This window comes from Manacus vitellinus, unplaced genomic scaffold (assembly GCF_001715985.3).
Source record: "Manacus vitellinus isolate BGI_N305 unplaced genomic scaffold, ASM171598v3 scaffold_1_pilon, whole genome shotgun sequence".
Classification (NCBI taxonomy): Eukaryota; Metazoa; Chordata; class Aves; order Passeriformes; family Pipridae; genus Manacus; species Manacus vitellinus.
In genome coordinates, this window is record NW_021939396.1 from 29,387,537 (window position 1) to 29,393,038 (window position 5,502).

At 32.9% G+C, this 5,502-nt stretch overlaps 1 long non-coding RNA gene across 1 annotated transcript; it reads right to left on the reverse strand.

The window, feature by feature from the left end:
- Nucleotides 1-749: 749 nt before the first annotated feature.
- LOC108640488 lies at nt 750-5,196 on the reverse strand. Its single transcript, XR_001921210.1, has 2 exons — nt 5,006-5,196; nt 750-1,023 (listed from the first exon to the last, which is right to left on the reverse strand). It is a non-coding gene; the product is annotated as an uncharacterized LOC108640488 (long non-coding RNA).
- Between the last annotated feature and the right edge of the window lie 306 nt (nt 5,197-5,502).

The window sequence follows — 5,502 nt, forward strand, 5'->3', positions numbered from 1 at the left end:
AAATTTGAGAACTATTACTAGTCCTGAATTTGTGCAGTGTGAAAAATCACTCTGTCTGAGAAACATTTTATTGTATTTTGCATCTAATTAATTTAATATAGATTAACATTTAAAACATTTCAAGTTTTTTAACTTCTTACAAATTTTAAAGTTTACCTTGCCTAATTCATAATGAAAAGGTTACCACAACTGCAAAAAGACTTAGCATGGATATGTCAAAACAGAAAAGGAGAAAGAAATTAAATAGAAAATCTAACAATTCAGTTAACATACTATGCATGGAGTCCCGAGCACTTAGTGGATTGTCTACCTACAACATATAAAACTTACTGAAATAGTACTTTGATCTCATTTAACATCTCCACAAATGTTCAGAAGAGGAAATTTCTCCTTTCTTTAACTGTCACACACACACACACACACACACTGATTTGGATTTCAATCAAATTAATCTAAATTAAAATACAATCAGACACTTCAGTGATTTCCTGTAATCCTTACATTATAATTCACCACTTTTATAATAAAGCGTCACAACTACAAAATAAAATCATGAACAACACATAAAAGAGTTTTCATCTTCAATCTTGCAAATTTGTGAACAGCATTTAATGTGTTTATAGGGTAAGTGGTTTTACAAAACTGCTGGCATTTGTATATGTTTGAAGCCTAGGATGCCATTAAAATCTGACACTACTTTATTCAGCTTCCTATATAAAACACTAATTTTCCATGCCTAAGAAGAAACCCACTTCCAATTTTCTAGTTCTTCACCTGATTGAGACTACTTCAGCTTATTCCAGGTCCAGTAGACACTGAAGCCTTGAGAAAGCTGCTATTTATCCTCTTTCTTTGATACTGTTATTCTTACCTTAAAGTCCTCCACCCTTTTCTTGATATTTTAAACAAAATAGGAATTATTCAATAATAAGTTTGACGACGGTAAACAAAATCAACCTTTTGTGATGGATGGGAGAATTTCTGCCTTAGTTGTAGCTCCATATGGTGCACACCATCATGTCTCTGATGAGAGGGGAAGGACAAAAGGGAACATGACCACGAATATCTTAAACACTGATATAATTAGAAGATGTTAATAGCAACATAACATAGAAAAAATAGTGTGATGACAGAGGTTTAAATCATGTTAGCCTATAAGTCATTATTAAACGTATGGTAAAAACATGGTCTAAGTGAAAGTAAGCACATAAAAAAACTAGTAATAAACAGTCACTAAATTAATAAAAAAGGATCAGGATTTTCACTGGTAATTCTGCAAGTCCATAAAAGAGAAATTGCTTAGGTATCTAATGTAAAAAGTAACCCGTACTAAAAAAAGCAGTAAATATGCAAAAGTCCTTTACAAAATGGTACAATGTCATTTTTATTATTTTCTGGAAAATAATAGTTCCAGAAATGCAAAATAGTTTTTTTAAGATTTTTCTTTATTTAAGACTTCAGTACATATATACGTATTTTTAAAAATTATTAGTAACTGTATTGAAATCCTGCCCTCTCAGTAATCTTATAAGCAATTTTAGTTAATGCAGGATGTCAATCCTGAAAATAAATAAGTTTTTATTGATAATTCCCTTCAGATTTTCAAGGGAACATTTTTGCCTTCCCCTTTTAAATTTTTAAATTTCCACTAACTAATAACAGCATCTATTTCATTAGGGTCTGTCCTGGTTTTACTTTAAGCACTTCTGGAATTTGTGGATGTGAGGAGAGGGGTTGCTTTTGCCACAATCTTATCCGCTTAGAAAATAAAAATGAAAATGCAAAGGAGGAATAGAATTACTAGAAGGTATTACACAATAGCTCTTGGTGGGGGGTTGTGGGGGAATGTTCATCTTATTCAATACTTGCTAACATAACTTGTGAAGATTTTTCATTTTATTGTGACAGCAGAGGGGAAATGTAAAAGAATTCACTGCACCAAATATTATGCATTTCTGCAGAACACAGCTCAAAAAAGACAAGTCTGTACTGTTTCTCTCAGGTGGGTAAATGTTAAGAGAGAAGAATCCAAGTTTCATGATGCAGCAGCACAAAGCTGGGAAGTGAAAATTATGTTGCAGCACAGTCCTGAAAATATGACTGTAAAAGTTAATCAATAAAATGTCTATTCCTGTCTATTCACTAGAGGCCCCAGCTGCATAGCTTCACACAATCGATACTACAAATTATTACGATTTCCAGGTTCCCACTGGACATTCTGAACAAATCTTTCAGGTGTAACAGGCTTATATGGGGGAGGGCGGGTGGGTGGGGGCTGGGGGTGTGTTACCTTAGGTTTATCTTGTATGGGATAAGTCCACAACAAACAAAGCTTGTGACTTCTAAAAACTTTCAGTTATATTCCCTATGAAGTAAATGTATTTTGGACACCCTGTGAAATTAGCAGAAAATATTTTTACTCTGTTTTAAAACTAAATATTTTTATTCTATTAAATGTAATGGTCTTTGTATTGTTTTTAAATCCTTGTCAACCATTTTCCTTTTTTCACCACTTCCATGAAAAAATAACTTTTAACAAGGATTTCACAACAAGGAAAAAAAAGCATAGAGAAATGGACCTTTCCCCTCAGAGGCTTTACAACAGCTATAGCAGAATCTCAGGTCTCAGCGTAGTTTTAACTGACCAATTCATGCTGCATTTTTCTTTGTATAGTCCTATGCTCTTGCCTTGATACCACCTGCATTTGCCAGATTCTCTGAGTAGGAAGGTAAGTAAAGTCCAGGACTGTATGACTTTGAATAAGTCAGCACCAAAGGGATGCTACTTTATGACACATGAGCTACCCTTCATAGTGACTGAACATAACCCTTGTGACATTCCCTGTCCCAAAAGACCCAGGGGACAGAGATCCATTGTTCTTTCTGTCTCCCAAGGAACAGAAGAGAGCAGATACTGACTGGAACTGCATTATTGTTTTCAGGTAGACAGTGAGATGTTGTTTTAAAGGGAAATTTCAATATTTAAAGCCTCCAACTGCGTTGTCCATTTTTTTTAGCTTTATTAGTTCCATTTTACTAAACCTATTGTTCTAAACTAGCAGTTTTAATTTTCCAGATTCAAAAAATACTTTGTTGATGGTGATCCTGCAGCAATGAGTCAGAATGCTTTTAAAAAGCAATAGTATCACAAAGTTAAGGTCAAAATTTTACATAAGATTAAATAAAAAATAGTTTTATAATCTGTAGAGCTAAGAAAAGATTACTCTTACTAGAGTTTATTATGTTCATGTACTGAAGTAACAAACTTCCAAAGTCACTGAACAAGTGTAGAAAGCAGAACAGAAAAACTTAGATTAGTTAATAATTTTTGCATGTTAAGAGATTCATTCAAGTTTTATTTGTTCATACAAAGTACAATAAAAAAAAACTATTAAAAAGTCCCTCTGAAAATCTTCTAATGATTATCATTTGGCTTTCTATTTCAACATTAGTGAAACTCATTTCACTGAACTTTTGCAAAATTCCTGCTCTCTCAAAAGCTATATTTCATGATACAATCGATCAGTTACAGCTGGGAGTTTCAATTCCATTCCCCCCCTCCCCCTCCATCTCACACTAAGTTACCACAATCAGTAATCCTAGAAGTTTGTGACCTTTCTATTTTCAAAGAAGTATCTACAAGAATTGGCATAACATGGCATTTTGGCAACTGAGGAATCACTTGAAATGGTAAAGAAAACCCACTGTGGCAAAAGATTCAAGTTATGTTAGGAAAGTAAATCAGTGACAGTGTTTTCCCTAGAGAAGTACTAGTTACATCTTTAGAGGTATAACTACAGGTTAAAACCCAGCAAGCTATTTTATTTAAAGAAATGAAGACACTTTACTGAAGGCAATGTTTCTTTCCATGAAGCTTTTCTCAGTCTTCAGCAGAAAAAGTAATTTAAAACATTTGAACTACAGAACAGATGAAGTTTCAGTCTAAAGTCATTTATACTGAGCATACATTATCATAGTTTATTTTAGATGCATGATGTTTGTTGCATTTGAACTTAGCAAACCTTCTCTCAGAGATTTGTTGAGATATTTGATGCTTGCCACAAATCTGAGAAAAAACATTTAGCTCTATATGTTCAGTCCACCACCAAATGAATAGACATTTTTTTGCAGCCAAACTATCTTGTATAAAGTGTTCATCATGTTCTGTGATATTACAAAACAGCTTGAGATTCTGTCTGTATATATAGGGATTACCTAATCTAACGTAACTTTAACAAGAAGAAAGTGACTGTTTGCATGAAAAAAAATCAGTTGAAGTGAGTAATTTTTACCATACTCTAAATCTTGAAAACTCTAAGTAATGAATCACTTTGTGGCTCAACATAAAAATACAGTTAATGTTAAGCTAAATTACAAAATGTAATTGTTGCACATTGTTACTTTTTAATTAAATCCCATGAGTTAACATTCAGTCTAATAGATACTAAATTTGGCTGATTAGAGCCGAAGTATTTCTACTCTGATTAGAGCAGAAGTAAACTTTTCTAGAGTCTGCTTTTTTCGTTTGTTTATGTTAGCAACTTCATATATGCCTTGCTGTTGTGACTAAAAGTTCAAACACCAAATTTCCTTTAATTTGGCAGTCTGTTGCTTAGAGGCAGCTTCTCTAACAAAAAAGAATGAAGATAAGACCCATATGTAACCTTTGGTCTCTAAAAAGAGGAAGATGAGAATATCATTAACAGATAGGTAATAAATAATTATACACACTATTCTACTTCAACACTACAGAATATTAATTTTAAAAATAAACCAGACACCTAACAATAGTATTTTTCAACATTCAATCTTTTTAAATGCAGAATGTATTTTAAAGCATACATTAATCAGTCATCTATATTTAATAGTTTATTCAATAGAGTTACAGAACACATTTACACTATTTCTTACCTGAGAGAAATGATTAATACAGTACATATTAAAAGGATTTACTGCTGACTTTAATGTCTTCTGTTTCTCAAATACCAAAAGAGCAGTAACTCACTTGTAATCACTAATTTCTTCTTCAGAAGTCATAGTACGCTTTCTCAGGGTCTCCAGCTCTTCGACTCTGGTTTTCTACTGTTCTGTTCTTGGCAAACTGTTTCTGCTATTTGCTCACTTAGCTGCTCTTGAGTTGCTTTCAAGCTGGATTCCATTAGAAGTTGTTTTTCATCTTGACTGGCAAGTTCTTGGGCTGAAAGTTAAAAAAAAAAAAAAAAAAAGCATTACATTTTAAGCTCAAGCCGAGTGATATTTTTGTTTTAAATGCAATCCACTGCAACTCACTATAAGAGCTGGGCAAATATTGTTTTCAGGAGAAGAGCATCATTTAGTTCCCAAATCTTGAGAGGAAAATATATTATAAATATATTAATAGGTGGCCTAAGTCTCTTTCATTGTATTCCAGTAAACTTAAATAACAAAATTCTTGGATTCAGTAGTCTGCAAACATTTAAACTGCTACCAGAGCTTACTGTATACACACACACATCCAGTGTT